Source organism: Triturus cristatus, chromosome 8 (assembly GCF_964204655.1).
Source record: "Triturus cristatus chromosome 8, aTriCri1.1, whole genome shotgun sequence".
Classification (NCBI taxonomy): Eukaryota; Metazoa; Chordata; class Amphibia; order Caudata; family Salamandridae; genus Triturus; species Triturus cristatus.
The window spans coordinates 1609400014-1609421772 of NC_140591.1; the positions used below are offsets into that span (position 1 = coordinate 1609400014).

The 21759-nt window shown below is 47.4% G+C and overlaps 1 protein-coding gene across 1 annotated transcript in view; it reads right to left on the minus strand.

The window, feature by feature from the left end:
• APBB1 (amyloid beta precursor protein binding family B member 1) overlaps positions 1 to 21759 on the minus strand; it is a 424653-nt gene that overhangs the window by 232580 nt on the left and 170314 nt on the right. The window lies entirely within an intron of this gene.

Here is a 21759-nt window from a genome sequence, read left to right on the forward strand (position 1 = left end):
AAAAATGGCCCCTATTTCTTTTATGGCTAAAATACACACAAAAAATAACAAACCCTCGTGGGAGGCCAATTGCATCAGCTTGTGGCTCACTGTATGAGAATATCTCCACATATGTGGATCATTATCGGGCACCAATAGTTAAGAGCCTGAGCCCCTACACCAAAGATCAGGGGATTTACTATGAACCCTAAACAATATAAGAAGGCAACAAGACTATCAATAACTAAAGACATAGTATCAGTCTACACATCAATAAAACATGAAATTGGATGTGCAGAATGCCAATAGTGTTTTAAACACAATGTGGGAGAACTCAAATACCCAACGGTGATGGAAATGATCAAACTAGGTGTTCACAATAACATATTTATGTTTAATCACGAAATATTCAAACAAAACTGTGTGACTGCCATGGGCATTTAATTTTCTCCCAGCTATGCCAGCCTAAACAATGGGTGGTGGGAAAAGGATGTAGAATGGGGGGGGGAAGAGAACTAATTGGTCACTCATTATTTGGTGTGGATCACATACGGACTTTGAAAAATATTTTATGAAATTGAACAACAATGAGCTTGGTTTACAATTCACATACACAACCAGTAAAGAAAAAGTTAACTTTCTGGATATTTCAATATAGATCAAGAATGATCTCATAGAAACAACTTTATACAGCAAGGAGACTTCAACAAACAGCATTCTACATGGCTCCAGCTTCCAACCATTATTGAAAATAATCCCATATGAGGAGTTTTTCAGAAATGAAAAGAAACCGTTCCAGTGAACAAGATCTAGAAGTTAAGAATAAGGAATTCAAAAAGATTCCTGCTAAAGGAAACATCATGAACAAGATGTACTGTAAGGCCTTCAAAAATCATCAAGGAATAAAACGAGTCTACTGTAGGAAACTGGCTCTATATATACTACACCAAAAAGAGGTCTAGTGTGTATAGAGTCCAAGTGACCCCGAAGGTAGGCAGAGGTTAAAGTTAGATAGAACCTTACTCTCTATTTGTGGTAGAGTGGTCGAGCAGTAAGGCAGTATTAGAGGACAGTCTTAAGCATTGGATGTACACACTCAGTCAGCAAATGAATTCACACACTCAATAACTGAACTCTAGGCCAATTGTGTTTGTATAAAAATATATACTGTTTTATTTTTAGAACCAAGCAAGCCTGGCACAGGTAAGCATTAAATACATTTCGGTAATAAGTTACTGGATAAAGAACAGTTTGAAAATGCAATAAAAAATGTACTTTGTTTGATTTACAGAGAATGCAGTAGGTTGCAACACTTAGCAAATACAGAACATTGAAATGAATAGGCGTTTTCAGTAAATTGTAGGTAAGTTACTTTTCTCGTTACTTCTAACTCAGTGTTGGATACCTAGATTCAGCACTGGGACATTTCCTGGAAACAGGTAAGTAAATAAGTTTTGGTTATTCGCAGGATTTTTAAAGAATATCTTTAGATTTCAAAACTCCACACTTAGAAACGTTTTGGAAGAAAATTGTCAATGTTATCCTATAGAGGAAAAACAGGTTATCGGTTCACAGATAAGTAATCGTCTGTGGGAGTTAAGGTCCTGGGGTTAGACTCAGGGGTCCCCCAGGGTCAGTGATGCACTTTAGTTTCACCCTCTGCGGGACTAGGGCGGCCCGGTGCAGAGTGTTGAGGCCCAAGGTTATCCTATAGAGGATAGGAGGCCTCCGATTGATGGCTGCTGGCGAGCAGGCCACACATCTGTGGGAGCAAAGCTCCTAGGGTTTAGGTCAGGGCAAATAGAGAACCAAAGTAGCATCAAAGGTGCACCCTCAGCGGCACTTGGGAGGCCGGGTGCAGGGTGCTGTTTTGAGGTCGGATGCCCTGTTGTTTTCAATAGAGAACCTCCCGTTTGCAAAAGCACTGCAGGCAGGGAGACAAAGGACTTCTGGGTGCGACCACCACTTCGAGAGGTAAGTTGGGAAGATAAGGGTTGGTTAGGCACTGTTGGTTTGGGCACACAAGGCCGTGGGGTGTCGGGTGCAGGGGTGCCTTTTGGGGTCCGATCTTACCAGCTCCGGATCGCGGTCAGGGGCGCCTTCTGGATTTAGGCTGCAGGTGTCGGCTGGAGGCTTGAGGCAGGTCAGGGGTCGCCGGATCTCGGGTAAGGATCGCCAGGGGACCTCCTAGTTTTTCCACTCGAGCTCCGGCTGGGTTCGGCGGATGCAGAGTGGGCTGGATTTGCGATATCCGGCCAGAGCCAGAAGCTGCAGTTTGAATAAATCAGGTGTTCATGGGAGAAGCAGTCTTGGAAGTGAAGGCAGGCACGTCCTCCGGGGCTTTCGAGGTTGCTGGCTGCAGGATACACACAGATTTCACAGGAGCAGGTCAAGGGGAGACAGGCCGGTAGGGCTGGGGTCAAATCAGTGAGCATCGTCCTCTTGTTTGCTGGCTCCACGGCTGTTCGGTCCTTCTTTTCTTCTTGTTGTCAGGCTGGATCTGAGGAATCAAGGTTCAGGGTGCCCCCTAAATACTAGATTTATGGGTGTTACAGGTAGGTAAAGGACAGGGACCAATAGGTTCCTTCCCTGGGGGGGGGGGTACACCCCCTATTGTGACACCCTCCAGAGGGGTGGAGTTGGCAGAGGTGGGCACACCTCTTTCCCTCGCTTGTTTTTCCCACCGGTTCTCCTGCCCAAAGTGGGGGGTAGAACCAGTGGGGACCAGTTGCTGAAAGCAGCAAGTGGTCTGGGGAAGCTCACAAAGGTGGCATGCCTTTGAAGCTTACCTTTTGTGAACCCTGCCCACCCTGGGGGAGGAGACTTGGCACCTCGTCCCAGGATGTGCATGGTTTTAGGCCCCCCGAGAGCAGCAGGCTCTCGACCCAGGGGTCCAGAAACAGGTCTGTGATGGCAGTCTAAGCAGCAACTCAGTCGGGACACTAGAGGTGGGTTTGTTTTCAGGAGGCATCTCTGAGATGCCCTCTGTGTGCATTTTACATTAAATCCCACACTGGCATCAGTGTGGGTTTAATGTGCTCAGAAGTTCGATTCCAAACTTCCCAGTTTTTAGTGTAGCCATTAAGGTGCTGTGGAGTTCGTAATGACAAACTACCAGCACCATATACTCTTAATGGCAACACTGCACTTACAATGACCAAGAATAGACTTGGGCACTGGAAGGGCACAGGGCTCATGCCCTGTGCCCTAACCACTGGCATAGTGCACCCAGCTGGACGGGTGGCTGATCTAGGCCAGGGAAGTGCTCTATAAGCATGGCACACAGGGATGTGTGCCATGTTGACTTTTCACTTTGTTCTGCACCAAGACAAACAGCCTGCAAAGGCAGTGTGTGGGTGTAAAGGTACAGGGCCTCTAAGGGTGGCACAATAAGTGCTACAGCCCTTAGACGTATTCCCTGGTCATAGTGCTCTGGATACCTGTGGTACCATTTACCAGGGGCTGACCTGTGGCCAGAGATGCCAACTGGGTTAGTTTTAGGGAAAGAACACAGGCCCTGGGAACATGATTGCCAGAGACCCAGGGCACATCAAGAAAAAGTGCATCAGTAGTCTGGCAAAAAGTGTGTGGGGGGGGGTTGCTGCAACAGAAACCCACTTTCTTACATCTACAAACATTAATTCTGGATCAAAACAAGTTAAAAGAACCAAAGAAGAGCCAATAAGACTTGTACTAACACACAAGGAAGCATAAGATATCAGATGCATATTTCAAAAGTAATAAAAAAAAAAAAAGTTTCTGACATTGGCCCAATGACTGGCACAAAATCTAACATTGCATTAAGAAGAGCCCCCTCCCTAAAGGATAAACTGATCAGAAGCCAATTTACTATTGAAAAAAACCAAAAGTGGCTTGAAACACCCATAGAAAGGCTTTATAAAGTGCAGGACTTGCAAAGCAAACCGGAAAAACATGAAAGAGTTCAAGGACAAAGATGGTAAAACACGGAGGATCAGAAAAGAATTACATGTGAATCTAAATATGCGATCTACATTCGCGAATGCCTCTGTGGATTAAGATATATTGGAAGCACCACTTGTCCCTCGAGAAAGCCACTACTGTACACATAAGGGCTCTTCAACATAAAGATTCAACATATGCATGTGCCAAACTTTACAATAAAATACACACAGAGGGTTGGTAAAAATCGAGCTACTATGGGTTTGATATAGTTACTAAAATTGAAAGAAAAGGAAATCGGTCATTACTCCTTCGGCAACTGGAATCAAAATATATTATGTGATTAAGGACAAGACAGCTGTATGGTCTCAACAATGTGGAGGAACTATGACCACTTACGAGGCAACAAGGAATTACAAAAGAAAAATATATTACTGAAAATAAGTTATAAGAAGTTAACATGATCAGTCTGTGTGAACAGACCAAGGTTTCAAGTACAACGACTAAAATAGTTAGATTAAGATAATCGCCAATGGCAAGCAATACATTATGTCCCATGGAATATTGAATATGATCAATCCTTTATTTGGGAAACAAATCGACCTCAACGGAACGTGCAACTTGAACAATGTGCCACTTATGCTAAAAGTTGAAGTGGAATAGACAACTCGGTCACTCACTGGGGAAAAAGTGATGTATGACTGCGAAACATTACAAAGCCACTTATGCGATAAAAAAGTGTGAAATAACTAGAGAGGCAGTCAGCCATCTGTTGGCAACACTAGAAGTATGAGATTAAACAACAGATGTTCACATTCCTCACAATATACTGGAGAAGGAACAATAATTATGGCATGAACTGCTTGATGAGATACACTGTTTGTTTTCCTTTTTAAGTCTCGCCTGTGAACGCAGCGCGAAACGCTGCTGTCCGCCAGCGAGATCTATTGTTGCTGACTTGCCTCGGAAGTGGGGCAGGAGATGGGCACGCGCAAGGCTTTTGGCAGATGTGAGCCGCTGTACGCGCACGTGAACACGCACGTGCACCTACGCGATGTGCACATCTCCTGTCCCGCTTCCGATAACATGCCAGCCCCGTTGGACGCTCCGTGTGGGCTATTGTTGGCGCAAAGTGCACTTTTGCAATTCTGAGCAACAATAGCCCACACGGAGCCCCCCCAGCCAGTCTTTACTCACCGGGCTGCTCTTCTGGGGGGGGGGGGGGGGGGGGGGAGGAGGGGAGCCCCGCGTTAGCACGGCACGCCAGTTTCTGTTTTTCCCGGAGCAGGCCCCGCCCACGTCCCGGGCAAGGGCGCCTGACTCCCGTCTTGAAGACTAGAAGTTAACAAGCAATTGCAATGCCATAGTTCTCGCATTGACGCGAGTTTGAACTATTGACATTTGCAAATAATGCCTTTTATTTTTGTTTTCTTTTTAAAAACCTAAATAAAAGGCATTGTTATTTACGTCAATAGCTCAAACTCGCATCCATGCGAGACCTATTGCATCGCAAATGCTTGTTTTATGTGAACGTCACTTCTCAACATTCAATATAATGGCTAGGGTAAGTATAAAAAGGTGACAATGAGAAAGGACTCGATAGACGTGACCGAGTCCGCAAGGTTGAAACGGGTTGACGTTAGTTATCGGTTTGTGCTCACATTATGGATGATTAAAGAATTCACACTACAATTCCCTGCGTGCCGTGCTATTTTTGGATGAATTAAATACAGGAATTAGTCAACTGTGAGGCAGACACTAGCTGCAAGTGCGCACCAGCCTTGAATGATCACTTTAGTTGAAAATATATAAATACATATACACACACTTAGCTTAAATAGACTTACCATGTATTGTAATTGTATGCATGGTAAAAGACCCAAAAAATGCATGCGTGGCAAAAGGTGCTTGGTAAAGGCACTGCGTGGTGATCGCCACATTGTAAAGGCTGTTTCCCCAACTTATTTATTGCTTATCATATCAATTTAAATATCATTCATTTAAGTTTCACTTTCTTCCAATTTGTTTTTTGCAGAGTTTTATATAGCGCGAACTAGACGTGAGACATAGGGTATCAGAGCGCTTTCCATGAGCACCAGTTTCGTTACATGAGGACCATTCATTTTTGTTAGGCACAGGGAGATTAAGTGATTTGCCCAGAATCACAGGATGTTGATCATCGAGTCTCATCTAACCTACATTAATTATTTACTTGTCAGTGCTTTCAGTCTTTCCAACGCAAGCAAACAATTTCCATTTTGGGCTTCCATTGCAATTCTATCTCAGGATCAGAGACGAGGATTAGGCTGGTCTGTATTCTTTATTTTTGCACCAGCAGACATTAAACATCATTTATTTGAACTATAAAAACTACATTTCCCATGAAACAGTGTGAAAGAAACAGAACAGTCCATCCAATCCGACATCAGCATATCCCTGAAGAACCTCCTGCAGACACACTGCTCCAGCAGCCTCAGTGCCTTTACATGCTCTGTGTTCATTACTGCTTTTATGCCATTTCTGACATTGATGGATTGTATGTTTATACACTAGTTTAAATTTAAGATTATGCAGATTGCTGTGTGGTGTTTAATTACTAATTTTTCCCCAATGCTGCCGCTGGAACATTTTCACTCCTACTTCTCACTCCTACGCGGCTGCTCCTTCAGCTTTTGCTCCATCTTCACAGTGAGGTCAGCCGACCGCTGGACGTTCTTCAAACCATAAGGGGTTTCCAGATCGAATTTTATGGTTCTCAATTCCAGCCCACCAGGACTTGACCCTTTTTGTCTTTACAACATGCTCCATCACCCTGCAAATTGGCACAATTACTTGCCTTAGGGAAAGCATTGGGAGTTGGAACTGAATAATTTACTATTCCGACTTCAGTCTGCGCAACAGTTGGAAAAGTGTTGGACTTAATGTCCAACATCAATCTAACAACGCTTCCTTTAAGGCAAGTCGTCGTAACGACTTGCTGGATATATGAACGTGCTGTAGAGACGCGTTCGTAGTTCGGACCGCGTTGTAGATGCACAGCGTGATGCGAGCCACGGACTAAAGGCTGTTTCCCTCTACTAGGCAAAGCCAATCAGGTGGCGGACTGATACTCACACCACTGGCAGGATGCCAGTCTATGGAAGTTACATACACAGGTGTTTCAAGGAATTCCGTCCAGGCCAGGGTCCCTTTACGATGGATCTGTTTGCCCCTCGGCTGGACCATCAGTTGGACAGATATTGCAGCTAGCACCCAGACCCAAAAGTGGCGGCGACCAATGCTCTTCTCTAGGACAGGAGCAAGGAGAAGGGATATACGTTCCCTCTGTTCTCCATGATAATGAGGCTATCTAGGAAAATTCAGAGTCAGCTGGTGGATCCGGTGGTAATCACCAAGATTTGGAGATTTCAAGTTTGGTTTCCAGTTCTGATGGAACTTGATTGGGATTTATCAATCCCTCTGCCCCTATTTCCAGATCTTCTCAGGGATTCCCAAGGGAATCCTTATCACCTGGTCCTAGCAGGCTCCCTTTGCCTCATGTCATGGAAGATTACCGGGAAATTTGGAAATTCCCAGGTATTTCACAGGAAGCTGCCTCCCTACTCACCAAATCTTGGGCAGATAGCACAAATAAAAGATACCGCTCGGCCTGGTCTCAAAGCTTGGTTTGGTGTCGTCAATAGCAAGTGGATCACGTGGGATCAGATTTTGTCCATGTATTGAATTTCCTTGTCTTCCTAGCTTCTGACAGTTTTGCATACAGGTCTATTAATACCTTTTGGTCAGCCATTTCGGCAGGTCATTCACCGTTGGATGGAAGTCCCTTGGGAAAACATCCGCTGGTTGCAAACTTCTCCAAGGCATCAGACTACCATGTCCTCTCGAATCCAGGTATTCTACATTATGGGGTGTTAATAAGCTCTTGCGCCTATTTAAAACATGGCCTTCGAATAAATATTTGCCATGAAAACAGATGTTGGCAAAGCTGGCTATCTTGCTGTGTTTGATGTCCTATTGAATGGTCTCGGACATGCGAGCTTTGGACTTAATAGGAAGAGTGTTTACTCCGGAGGGGGTGACCTTTTATATTTCCAGGAAAACTAAACGTAACGTAATTTAAAGTGGTTTTATAGCTGAACTTTCCAGATGTTCCAAAATTGCGTGTTGTATGGGCGATTAAAGCTTATGAGTCCATGCAGTACATGTTCGTCCACAAAGGGAACAGCAATTACTTATTGCCCTCACCAAACCTCACAGAGCGGTTTCCTCCCCTACCATTGTCAGGTGGGTCAGATGGGCCAGGCAGGAAGCTGGTATTAACACTTCCAAGTTTGAAGCTCATTCTGTGAGAGGAGCCCTGGAATCTAAAGCCACCTTTTTGGGGGCTCATCTAGAGGACATCCATAATGCTGTGGGTTGGTTATCATATTCTACTTTAAAGAGGTTCTATTTCTAACCGGTACCAAACCTAGCATCTCTTGTGGTGGAAATACTTTGAACCAGCCTAATCCTCGCTTTCAGTGCTGACAGATTGAAAAATTCCTAGTTAGTGTAATGGAAAGTTTCAATTCTATTAAAGACACAGAGGCGGAGATTAGCCTGCCCTTAGTAGAATTGCAGCTAATTAGAGATGAGCTATTTAGATACGTTTCAGGCAATCTTGCTTGTTTGATGGAGCACTGTTCTAATGCTGGCTAAAACATGTCCAAATTATTTCTCATGATTATTTTACTGTCAATCTGCATTTTATGCTTTCTCCTCAGAAACAAAGTATTATATAAATGTAATTTCTTTTCAAGGACAGACTCTTCTAATCAGGATTAAAGTCTAGTCTAATGGGCTATGTTTGCAGAAAGAAAGGGGGGGGGGGGTGCATTGGGCAGGAGGTACTTCAGGGATATGCTGACCTCAGATTGGATGAACCATTTTTATGTTTCCTTCCCAATTTTTCATGGGAAATGTCGTTTTTAAAGTTCCAAATAAATGACGTTGAATGGCTGCTCATGCAGAAATAAAGAAAAAAGATCAGCTTAATTTTCACCTCGGGGTCCTTAACAGAATTGAAACTTTCCGTTACCATACCTAGGAAATTCTTCATGCTCTACTGTGCCATTACAATCACTTGCATTTATACACAAGTCATTTGTGTCTTCTAACCAAACCATTGATTCCACTTCACACTACTTGTTTTCACTCCATTCCACAATCCAGTAATTCACCAATGCCCTCACAATGATTCCATAATACATCCTAAGCCGTCCGCTAGTCCATCTAAACCTCATGCATGCATTTTACCAGCACACACTACCTTCACTTAACAGCACTGATAGTATAAGTTCTCTCATTGGGGATGTTTGGTCAATTTAAATGCTTAATTTATGATTTTACATAGCACGAACCAGACCCATATGGGTATCATGGCACTTTATAACAATTACAATAAAATAAGTTCTGTCTTAACATAAAAAGGATACAATATGCAAATTGTCCACAGTGGAAGTGAGAAGCTCACATAGCAGAGCATTATACACCCATTAGATGGAAATGTATAAGGTATTTATTTAGAGCAAAAGGATATATTTCCACAACAAAATATATATATGGTGCAAGGAAACGGGGGTAGATAGGGAGATTTAGGTTTGGCCATTGCTGGAGGATTACGATGTAGTATGTTTGCAAGATGTAGGTCGAAGTGACAGCTTCAACTGAAGCATGGCGGAAGCAGAGTGGCTGTTGTCTCCTGCAAAGTGGTGGTGTGTTCTATGAGGGGTCTTCAACCATGCTGGATGTCAGTACAGCAATGAGTAACAACTGAATGTATTGAGCAAAGATAAAGTGCTTAGGTTCTTTCTTGAATGTGGCGTGAGAGGGATTGGTTCTTATAGCTGGTGGGATGGAGTTTTAGATCTTAGGCACGCTACATGAGAAGGACTGGTTCAATGGGTGGGATTCTTTTGAGGAGAGGGGTTTTGAGACTAAGGGAGACTACACTTCTGAGAGTTCGGGATCCTCCTGAAACAGTTTTCTTACTTATGGGCTGGGTAGTTTGGAGTACCACTGTGTAAATCCTTCCGGGTAATAAAGATTGGTTTGGCTTGACTTTTGGTCTTAACGGGCGGACAATTGAGGGTGGTTAAAATGGTGCCCGACAGCAAGCGTGGTGCAGAGTTCAGTGTTCCTCTTAGAGGGGCTAGCCGTGCTCTGGGCATGCCAGTCAGAACTCCATTTTCATGGTCACATTTATTAAGGCTACAGCCTACACTACAGTCTGTAAGTAGTTGACTGGAATGAAGGGTTTTACTTTTCAAAGGAGTCTGATTTGGGGTTGCAAACTTCTTGCTATGGCTCTGATGTGGGTGTGATAATTTAGGTTATTGTGCAGAATGAAGACCACAGGTTTTGCGGTCTCAACAATCATAGGCTGACACTCAAGAATGTGTTAGGAGTCGAACCAGGATTGTCACAGTGCTAAGTTGAGACTAGAAGGAATTCAGTCTTCTGTGGATTTACTTTAAGGTGATATTGGGTCATACATAATTGTAACTCCATCATCACTTTTGCTGGTTCAGTTATGTCACCAGGATACGTCAGAAGGATTTAGAAGGATTTACATTGTCTATTATCGATATGACATAGGAGTGTGCTACTTCCCTGAATGTTAAAAATCTCACTGGAGATATCACAGTTTGATTTTTTTCATAAGTGATGATTAGTATTCAAGTCTAGACAAAACTTGATCATTTTTATTTTGGTTTCAAAGAATTTTGAGAATTTTTCATAGAATTCTTTGGTATTGAGAGGAGATAGTGGCCTCTTTGGAGTGGTAAAATTCTTGACGAGGTCAAAATGTTTTAACAATTTTTAGATGTGTGACTTTCAGCTCGATAAAGTAGACCTTTCTTTCCAAGATGTGCTTTTCATGATATTCTTTGTTTACAGCACTGAGGTAATAGATGAAGTTTGGAGAGATTTTTACACCATGCATGTTCACTTAGTCCGAGGACTTTTCATTCTACAAACTGCACTCTGGAAATTCAATTCATGGCTTTATTGACCTTTAGGGTGGACAGTGAAGAGTTAGTGTGGTGGTCAACCAGGATTATCATCAGTTTCATGTAGATTTTGTTTTAGAAGGAGGACAGATATAAGTCATAGGCATTTCTGATCCACCTGTTTGAGTGCCTGGGTTGGACCCAGGACATAAGTTTTGGTGCACAAATGTTTGAAGGGTATTAGGGACAGGTTTGATCATTCAACAGTGAGGGGAGAGTCAGTTACAACACTACCTCTTTTCTGGATTATACAGTCCATTATATGTTTTTTTGAGTGGGTAGCACCTGTACTTAATTTGAACCAGGCATTTATTTTTCTGCATGAAATATTTATTGAGCGCAAGAGAGGAAAATACACACAGATCGGAAAGATGGAGGAAGAGAATAGCAGCAAAACCATTACAAAGGGAGAAAGCAGGAACCTGCAAGACTGCCTTAAAGGGGAAGGAAGTGTCTAGTAGTGGTTTAACCCCTTCCATGCTGCGCAGATTCCGCCGCTGTGCTGACGGAATCTTGCGCGGGCGTGGTCATGACGGAACGGTTCCGTCATGAGCACAGCTCAACCGTGGCTCATGACGGAACCGTTCCGTCATGAGCACCGAAGGGGTTAAAGAGGCACGAGGTGCATTTAAGACAACCAGCCTTGGTGTTAAGAGCCCCGAAATGTAATTGCACTGTCCGCAGGCTTCTTAGCAGAGTTTTGGGCACCGGCACTCATTCTTTTACAAAATAAGCACTGGGTAGAGCAAGAGCAAGCTATTTCCAGGTTGTTATTGGTTAAACATTATTCAAACAGAGTGACTGCGGGATCAATTTCCCCAGTTGAAATGGGTTTCTCCTAGAACTATATGGGTTGAAGTGGAGCAGGTGGCTTCTGAAAGTACTCTTCTCTTGGTGGAGGACAAATGGTGGTAATTAGAATCAGATTTCGGTTACATCGTATCTGATAGAGACTACTAGCCGCAGATTCCTTCCCGTAGAATTATCCCCAGGCATAAGACTGGATCTGGAAACTTTTTGCCACAGCATCCCTGCGCTCCAGGGGGCGGGGCGACACCACGCGACTCCGCCTAGGCATCGTCCGCGTACGTGACGTCAGCAAGGTCACATAAGCCCCACCCCGGCGCGCCTACGTCAGTTTTTTTCCTTTTCCGCGTGCAACGCGGATCCGGTCTTGCTATGGGCCTGTTTCGGGTCCCTTTTTTATTCATCATTGTCTTTCTCTTGGTGGAACAGTGTGTGAATGCCTTCAGGCTTTAAAGCTTGCACGTTGTGTGGGCGTCTTATGTCGGCGACAGACCCTCATCACCTTTTTATGTGGTGTTTGGGGGAGGATCACGGCACCATGGATTGTGAGGCGTGCCAACAGTTAAAGCCGCGGCGGAAGCGCCGAATTAAATTTCTCTCGGCGCGTCTCTCGAGGTCGACCTCCTCCCCTCGATCAGCCTCTGCAGACGGCTTCAGATACGGCTGTGGTCGTCATCGCCCTTCCCTGATGTCGCGAGAACGTCGCTCACCGGTGTGTAAGTGTCGCAGTTTGTCCCCGGGGACCTGGTTTCGGCCTGCCGGGGGCGTGGACTCTCCGCGGGTGATGCGGCCCCGCGTGTCCTCCTACCCTCCGTTTCCCGGTGATGGAGCATCGAGAGTCCAGATGGAGACATATGCAGTGGCTTTGCAGGCGACTCCTCCTCCTTCCCCTCCTGGGGCGTCAGCGGTTCCCTTGCCTTGCGCGGGGCCCTCCGTGGCGCCACCAGTTGCTCCGGCCCGACTGGTTCGGATCCAGGCTTGGAGGATATAGTGCTGTTAGGTGCAGCTCCTCTGGGGTCCCTCATTCACACAATGGCGTCTCTGCCTCGCCGCAAACTCCTGCGGAAGTCCCTGTGGTGTCGCGTGAGGTCGCCGGGGCTCGGGTCGCATCCCGAGCCCCTCTCGGTCCCTTCACAAGGTGTCTTAGGCCACGGTGACGCCGCTACGGCACCGGCAGCTGCTAGACCGGGCGGTGCCACAGGGGTCAGTGGACTCTCCTCGTCCCGCTTCGGGTCGAAGTTGGGTGAGAACCCCTCACCCTCCTCCCGGACGTTCTCATCCCTCCACACAGGCGGCTGCCTCGTCGGATGGAGAGTCGGAGGTTGGGTCGGCCTGGCTCGCCGGACCACCTCGGTCGTATACTGGGCCGAGGCTGGCGGAGGGCTTCGTGTCACTCCCCTGGTCCTTCTCGTCCCTCCACGCAGGCAGCTGCATCAGCGGAGGTCGAGTCGGCGCCAATGCGGCGCCGCCCCCTGTCCAATGCGACTCTGGCCCCGCTCCAGTCCCTGGCCCAGTGTGACTTCGAGGAGCCCTATCCAGCGTCTTCTTCGGCGAAGGCTGGCGTTACCGCTCTGCCTCAGGCGGCGGACTCTACAGCTCCTGACAGGTGTTGAGTTGCGGATTAGTCTTCGGACGCTCCCTCTTCTCCGGAGGTGGCCTGCATATTGGTGTCATCCACCCCAGAGCCTGGCCGCAGAGTGGTCTTTTTTTCACCTGCATCGTCGAAGTGTGGCTCCCCGCTGTTTCTGCGGCCGCAGTGTTCGCCGGAGGAGCGGCAGGTCCCCCATTCCTCTGCTCCTCCTCCCTTCCAGGTCTGGCCCTTGCCTGTTCCACTTGGCTTGGGAGATGGCCACCTTAGTCTGCAGCCGTGGCCCACGAAGGAGCTGCTTTCTCCGCCATGGGGTCCTACAGAGGCAGGGGCGGCCTTTGCTCACGCGGTGTCCACGCCTGTGGACATTCTGCGAATAGGTGACCCGATTGCTCATTTTCCGACGGATCATCTCTTGGAGGTTCTCCAACAGGGCTCTGGTGGGAGGGAGATCTTGCTTCCCTTTGAGGGCTAGCTCCTTTTGTCCCCGACGGGGGCTTGGGGGCGTCCTGCCTCAGGGGATCCGGTGCCTCAGCACCTTCTACACCGGCACCTTCCGGCGCCGCGTGACCCTGCAAGTCTTTCCCTCCACTCCTCTGCCGCCAGTCCTCTTTTGCGGACTGCCTTTCCCTCCCTGCCGCCGCTGTGGACTCCGCCCTCCCGGGAGGCCTGCTGGCTGGACTCTTGGGGGTGCAACATGTTTGCCTCGACCAGAGCGGCCCTACGGGCCCTGAACACCTTGTGTGTCCTGACTAGGGCCTCCTCTTGTCTGTGGGACTCGGTTGAGTCTTTGAGGTCCGCGGTTTCTCAGGAGACTGTTCAGGTGAACTTACGGCGTCATGCGTTGGATGGCCGGCAGCTGGCGGAGTTTATCCTTCACTCCGCTCTGGTCATCTCTGAGGTGCTGGGCTGGGCCATGGCTTCCTCAGTCGCTCTCCATCATCATGCTTGGCTTCGGGACGGCGTCTTCCCCGAAAATATTCGGGAACGGCTCATTGATCTCCCGTTTGAGGGTAGCCTGTTGTTCCATGCCCCAGCTGACTCCACCATCCAAAGGTTCCTGGCGGGGCTCCGTCGTCCTCCTCCTCCCCCTTATACTCCTCCTCCTCAGTGATTGAGGAGTTGACCTGGTTCTGGTCCTTCTTGGGATGGTCGCTATTGCGGTGGAGTGTCTTCTGGCCATTGAGTTCACCTTGTGGGGACTTTGGCAATGTTGGCTGCTGGACGGCCCGTGTTCGCTGTGTTTCGTGCTAGAACTGTTACGCAGACTTGGCCCACAGATTAGGCCTTCTGTTTTTCTTTGGGCTGATTGTCAAGCCGTTCGCGGGGTGTTTTCTCTGTGGCTCTTTTGTTTTTCCTCTGTTGCGGAAGTTCTTCCAAAGAGGGTTCCCATGTCTTGGGACTTGACGTACCCTATGTGGGGCAGTGGTAGCTGTTATACAGCGTGCACTCTGCTGGGGGGGTTCTGGTGGCCCTTTGGTGCCTGTTCTCCGTGGCGTTTCTGTATGTTGCTTTGCTTCTTCAGGGCGTGTGCGCGACCCCTCGTGGAGGTGTGTCCGGCCCTTTCCTCTTCTCCCTGCTTGGGATGCTTCTGTGCCCTCCCTTGTCAGGTGTTGCCCTCTCTGTCTTCTCGGGCCCTTTGCTGCTTTTTCTGTTCTGGCGGCTTGTCTGTTCACGCCGCTCTGGTTGGCCTGTGGCCTTCCATCTGGTGTGGCTTAGCCTTCTTTTCCCTCGTTTCCTTGGGCCCTCTGGGCTCTCCCCCTGGCTTTGGCGGGCAGCTTATTGCCTTGAAGGGGTGTGGGGTACTTAGGCCTCTCTGGCCTGGCCCTTGGTTCCTCTATTGTGAGTGTGAAGGCCCCCCCCCTTTTTTCTTCTTCCCCCATCCCTCTGGGGTCGGTGGTGTTCTGCTTGTGGGGGGCTCCTCTTGCCTGGGACGGGCTGGGTTCTTGTCCGGTCCGCAGGTCTGGTCCCCTGTGCAACCCTCTGTCCTGTTATGACTGGGGGGTCCTTTTGCAGACCCTCCTTCCCCGTGGGTATTGCTAGGGTATCTATTCTACGGGAAGGAATCTGCAGCTAATAGTCTATCAGATGTACGAGTTACTTACCTTCGGTTACGATGTATCTGGTAGAGACGATTCTAGCCGCAGATTCTGCCGTCCTCTGTCTGGGGGTCACCTGGCCATGCCCTGCCCTTGTTCCTTGGAGGATGGTTGCCCTCTGTGCTGGGGTGGCTTTGAGGGTTGTTGTTGTGGTTATTGCTGTCCTGTCTATTCTGGGACTGGCTCCCCTTTCCCATGTCCTGCCTTTATATATGTTCCCTGTCTCCGGGGGAGGGGGGGGAAGGCGGTTTACATGCTGGCAGGGTGGCTGCTCGGGGCTCTGCTCTGTTCTTTATTCCGCCCTTGCCTTTGGCGGCTGCGGTGTTGCACCGCTCCTTATGGTGTCGCTTGACTCCATTCTTTGTTTCTACTCTTTCGCACACTGTTTCTCTGCTCCCACAGTTTGCCTGTTAGCTCCGCGTTGCGGCGCGGAAATGTTCTCCAAAGAAAACTGATGTAGGTGCGCCGGGGTGGGGCTTATGTGACCCCGCTGATGTCACGTACGCGGACGAAGCCTAGGCAGAGTCGCGTGGTGTCGCCCCGCACCCTGGCACACAGAGATGCTGTGGCAAAACGTTTCCGGATCCAGTCTCACGCCTGGGGATAATTCTACAGGAAGGAATCTGCGGCTAAAATCGTCTCTACCAGATACATCGTTACCGAAGGTAAGTAACTCATACTTTACCTTCAACAGAAATGCACTGTAAAGTTGATTTCAAAGGTTTACACTGAATCGATTTGTAGATGACCGCACTTCCCCCAGGTCTCAATCCTGATTGTATGTGTGTAATTGTGTAATTTCGTTAACCAGGTGGGATGAAAAGGTTCAGGTCAGGTTGAGAGGAGACTGTAATCCAGGTTTCCAGGTTTCCATAAGGGTAATTGGGTCCAGATTCTGTGAACTAATCACATCCTTTCTAAGTTTTGTTTCAATGCTAATATGCAGTTGTGGGGCAGTCACCGGAGGTCAGCAGACTGTGCCTTGGAGACAGCAGATTGACTCAGGAGGTGCCTCTGATTCTCAGAGCTCAGTGCCTCAGATTCTGATTCACAGTCTGTTCCTAGAGAAGATGAGGATCAGAGTGAAAGAAGAGGGTGCTTGGGGCCCTGAGTAGTAGGACAGAATAAGGATTGTCAGAGAGCTCACAAGCGGCTCTGCTGGGATGAGGATCTTTGTTGTGTTGGGCGAATTTCGTGCAAGAGGTGTGGACCATGGCCCCTAGTAGAGTGGGGATTCTGGATTGTAGAAATGAAAGCATTCTCAGTGTGAAGATGGAGAGGTTCCCAACCAACAGTGCAAGAGTTTCAAAGAGAAATTTGAGTTTGGAGTGGCGAGAGAGTCAGGAATCTTGTTACTGTATTATATGTGGAATCAGTGGAGATGGAAAAGTGTGTGGGATGGACTTTACAGCATGGCCCTGGGTGGGTAGCGGGACTTATGTAGGGGAGTACATCTGTGTGAAGCCCCAGGGGAATTAGTACAGTTTTTTTAAATGGATGGGTTGGTGGAAGGGTGGAATCAGAGGAGGGGGATTACCGCAGAGGAAAAGGAATGGATATAGTGAAGGTTCATGTAAGCAGACCCTCCAGGATTTCACGATTTGCAAACAAATCGCGAAATCAGCAATTTTGTAAAAATGCCGTGATTTTTACAAAAATTGGCCTCGAAATCCAGACATCTCCAGACCCCCTTCTATTGGCCCAGTGGCTCTCACCACAGGTCCAATAGAAGGATGGTCCTCACAGCAGGCAGGCAAGGTGATTATTTATACTCCTCACCTGCCCTGCTGTGCTGTTCCCTCACATTCTCTAAGGACTGCTCACCTGCTGCTGTGTCATTGGCCCAGGTAAGGATTTGGAAGCTGTGTTGGGGCCCGCCGCGTGCCCCAGTGTGGCGCAGGCCTTGGGGGCATTGCTTTTGGGGCCTGCCACAAACTGGGCACGCAGCGAGCCCCTCCTGGCATTTTTTTTACTTGTTTGTTGGGCCCGCCACGTGCCCAGTGTGCGGCAGGCCTTGGGGGCATTGTTTTTTGGGGCCCGCCACACACCGGGCACGCGGCAGGCCCCTCCTGGCATCCTTTTTTAAAATGTATTTGTATTGTTTGTTGGGCCCGCCACATGCCCAGTGTGCGGGGGGGGGGGGGGGGGGGGGGGCCACAGGGGGCATTGCCATTTTTGGGGCCCGCTGCACACTGGGCACGCGGCACTTTTTTTTCCCAAATGGAAAGGGCTAGCCGAGCCTGCTCGAACTCTTTTTTCTTCTTTTGTAGAGTCTGGCAACTAATATATGCTTGCTGCTGCACAACACAGGTAAGTTTTGAGCCCGCCGCATGCCCAGTGTGCGGCGTGCGCTGGAGGCATTGTTTTTGGGCCCGTTGGGAATGCGGGCCCAGGGAGCATATGGGGGGGCTGTAGTTTTTTAAAGAGGCGTAGTGGGGTAAGTGGCAGTGTTGTGGGACAGGTGCCATGGAAAGGGCTAGCCGAGCCTGCTCAAACTCTTTTTTTCTTCTTTTGTAGAGTCTAGGAGGAAAGAATCTGCTGGTTCAAGAGCCACTGGTCCATCTGGCAAGTAATATATGCTTGCTGCTGCACAGCACGGGTTAAGTTTTGGTTTCTGTACACTTACGGGGAGATGAACACTACATATGCTAAAGCGCAGAACCTTAAGGTCGCCACCCATATTTGTGAAGTCCTACTTGCGATGGGTGGGAGCACTGTGCATGGTTTGGTGATGAGACTCTGTGTGATCATGTGGGTTTCATAATTGTTATTTTATTTTTCTTGGGGGTGGTTTGGGGCTGTCTTGGGATTTTACCTACACACCCGTTAGGCACGGTTGCCCCCCCCCCTCACCCCAAGTGTAAACACCTAGCTTATGTGCTCCTACAAAGTAACTTGCCCAAATTTATTTTGAACGGTTAGGTTTCACTTTCTTTGCAGGTGGCTCATCCTTCCCCTTTTTTTGTTTTTTCTCCAAATGTTATTTTTTATTTGCAGGCACTTTGGGGCAGGGTTGTTTTTTTGAGGAAGCACTTTTGCCTTATGTTTTTTATGTTATGTTCTATGTTATGTTATAACGTTTTGCAGAGAGCACAGCTGCTCCAGCGAAGGGGTGTCCTGGCGCTAAGCAACAGAAGGAGAAGCTGCTGATAATGGAAGGCTTACGGAGAAGGGAAAAGATGGGTCTTGATGGCCTTACGAAAAGCATATACAGCCATAGTGGACCAGAGCGGTAAAACGGTAGAAAGTAGGTGACCGTGCGCAATTAAAAGATTAAAAATTGAGTTAAAAGCAATTCCGTAATGCCGGTAGATCATGTGCAGTGACACACAGCCTCACCATTTATGTTTACCTCGCAGCCCCCCTCTGCCCTCCATATACATGCCTAGCGGGACACTTCGAAGGACCTCTGCCTACCTGTACGTATTAACGCGCCGTGTATGCAACTTTAAATCAAAAGGTTTCATTTTCTCCTTTCTTTGCTACTGACCTTGCTGTGTTAACACGGTTTGCTCAATGCCGTTTGTGGAGTGCCGTTTCCCATTGAGGATCTGTCCCAACAAGTTTTCAATTTGTTTGCCATTTGCAGGTGCTTCAGAGTTACATGCATTTTTAATCATTGCTTCCCTACGTTTTTGTAACTTTCCATTCAACAATTGCAATGTCCTTTTCCCATTTGGAACACAGCTAGTAACACCCAATATGTTTGTAGGTGAGTTACATGACTGCGCCACAAGCCTGAGATCTTTTGGATTCCAAGGAAGCAACAAGCCACAACAACAACAAAAGCACAATGAAGAGGTTTCCGCAGCCTGTGAAGGCTGTGAAGCACCGATCACACCTACCTACCCATATAACCGCAGCAGATCGGGCCAGAGAGTACAGCACCGTGATGCATGCTGATGGTGGCGTGCTGTTTTGCAGTGTGTGCAATGTGGTGGTGGACCACATCCGGAAACACACAGTGGATATGCATGTGCGGTCCCAAAAACACTAGAAGTGCTGTGCAGATGTTCCAGACCAGCACTCTTTGCCAAAACGTGCCAGTCAGATGACTGTGAACTCACTTTTCACAAACAGTACAACTGCCGGTGCCTCAAACCAGGAAATTCTAAGTGAGTGGGTCAATGTCTGCATAGCTCTGAACATTCCTCTGAGCAAAACCGATCACCCTATGTTGCGCAAGTTCCTTCACGAGCGAGTACGAAATGGTGGAGCGATACCTGGAAGTCATCAGCTTCAAGAACATTATCTTCCAGAGAGATATATAGGAGCCAAGAACGAGCTGAAAGAACACTTGCAAGATCGAAAAATCAGGGTTATATTTGATGAAACACCCGATGTCGAAGGGCGGTGTGTATTGAATGTGTTATTTGCAGTGGTCTCTGCGCAGGGTGGTCGTCTGATCCACACTCACCAAGCAGACACAGTGTTCCTCTCACAGTGCAACCATGGGACTGTAGCGAAAGCAGTTGTGAAGGTGCTCACAGAGTACAGCATAGCCTTTCAGAACGTTATTTCCTTTAACACCGACAATGCGCATACATGCTCAAGGCATACAACACTGTGTTGAGAAATCTGTATACAAACTCCATACATATCATCTTCTTGGCAAACATAATGAACCTTATTGTAGAGTTGTTTAGGAAGCCTTTTGTGGAGCTAAATGCTTTCCTTCTGTACTTCTCATTCATCTTTTACATGGCCAGTAGCAGAAAGAGAAGGTACCTACACCATCTTGCTGAGAACCCTGGGATGAAACCACGGATGGCACCCGACCCTTGCAGTATCCAGTGGAATTCTTGGTTTGCTGCTGTTCAGTACCACTGCAAGCACTCTGAGGCCTATGCTGGGTTTGTTGAGTCTGAGATGCAACTCAGCAAGTCTCCCCCAGATTCCCTTGAAAATCTGCAAAGGATTTTGAACAGCGACCACAGAAACTTCATTAAAGTTCAATTGGACATTGTGGCCGAAAAGTGCCAAAACATTTTACATCTGATGGACTTATTCCAGAGTCCGACACCAGTGACAATGAAGGTGTATGATTATTTGGAGGCCCTCCACATGAACCTAACAAACAATTCAGTCCTCCCTGTGGGGTCACTACAACCATTTCTACAGACCACTGCAGGGGCTAAATGATCTGTGACACAGAAAAAAAGATGAAAGCCCAGCTTAATGAAGCTTTTGAAAATTCTCTGGAAAAGGTGGGCAAATACATGGGGGAGGCCCAACCAGGCATTGGATTCTTGAAAAAAGGTGTGCCTTTTCAATTCTGCATGACTCTGCATCCTGCCTAAGGACAAGAGTGCATATTCAGCCATCCCAGGATTGAGCGAAGTTCCCGATGAGGAGCTTCGCCTCTACTTTGAACATGTAGGCCCAGAAGCAGTACAGGCATCTATTTCTGGGGTGATTGACACTGACCTCTTTTGTTGTGGGATGGCTGACCGCATTCCAGTCCTTTCACAGCTTGCAGCTGTGTACAAGGACTGTGTGGCCAGTTCTGCAGATGCTGAAAGGAGTAACAGCATCTGCAAAATTATTGTGTTAACCAGACGACGGTCCCTCTCAGAGCAATCCATCCAGGCATTATTGTTTTTCCATTATAATCAGCAGCACAATATAGGGCTAGACTTGGACTGCTCAGAAGAACTGCATATACATGGCCAAGATTAACACGACAAGCATACAGGTTCCGTGGGCATTTATTCAATAACATTTTTATGTCCTATATATGTAGCCTTGAAGCAAAACAAATTGTCTAAATTGTAAATAACCCATATACATAGCTTCATGTTGTAAAATAACTAAAAAAACTAAGATATCTATGTTTGTTGTATGAAAAATTGCAAAATAAAGTGCCACAAAATGCCGCTAAATTTCCAGATTTGTGCCGCTAAATTTACTAGTTCATGCCGCAATATCCTGGGGGGTCTGCGTCTTTGGCAAAAGGAAGGTACCCTCTAGAGCATGCTATGTAAGGTCTGGGACAAAGGAGGAAACAAGGCAATAAATATAAATGAAACAGCACACTTGACTTGTATTGCTTGCTTCTTAAAGGGTTACAAGTAGCTTCCAGAGCTGGCCATGTGTGAATTATTATTGATAATTAAACCTTGTGTCATGTAAGGCTCTGGGTTGAGTGTGAGGTTTGTGTGTAATGGGCTCTAATTGAGGCAAGGAAGAGTGTAAGTTAGTATGGGAACTTGGAGCAGAAGTGGGGGCATGGGATCAATGTAAGAAAGGGGGTGTGATGAGGGTATGATTGTGGGAAAGAATCAGAATGAGAATCCTTTCCTGAGCTTGAAGG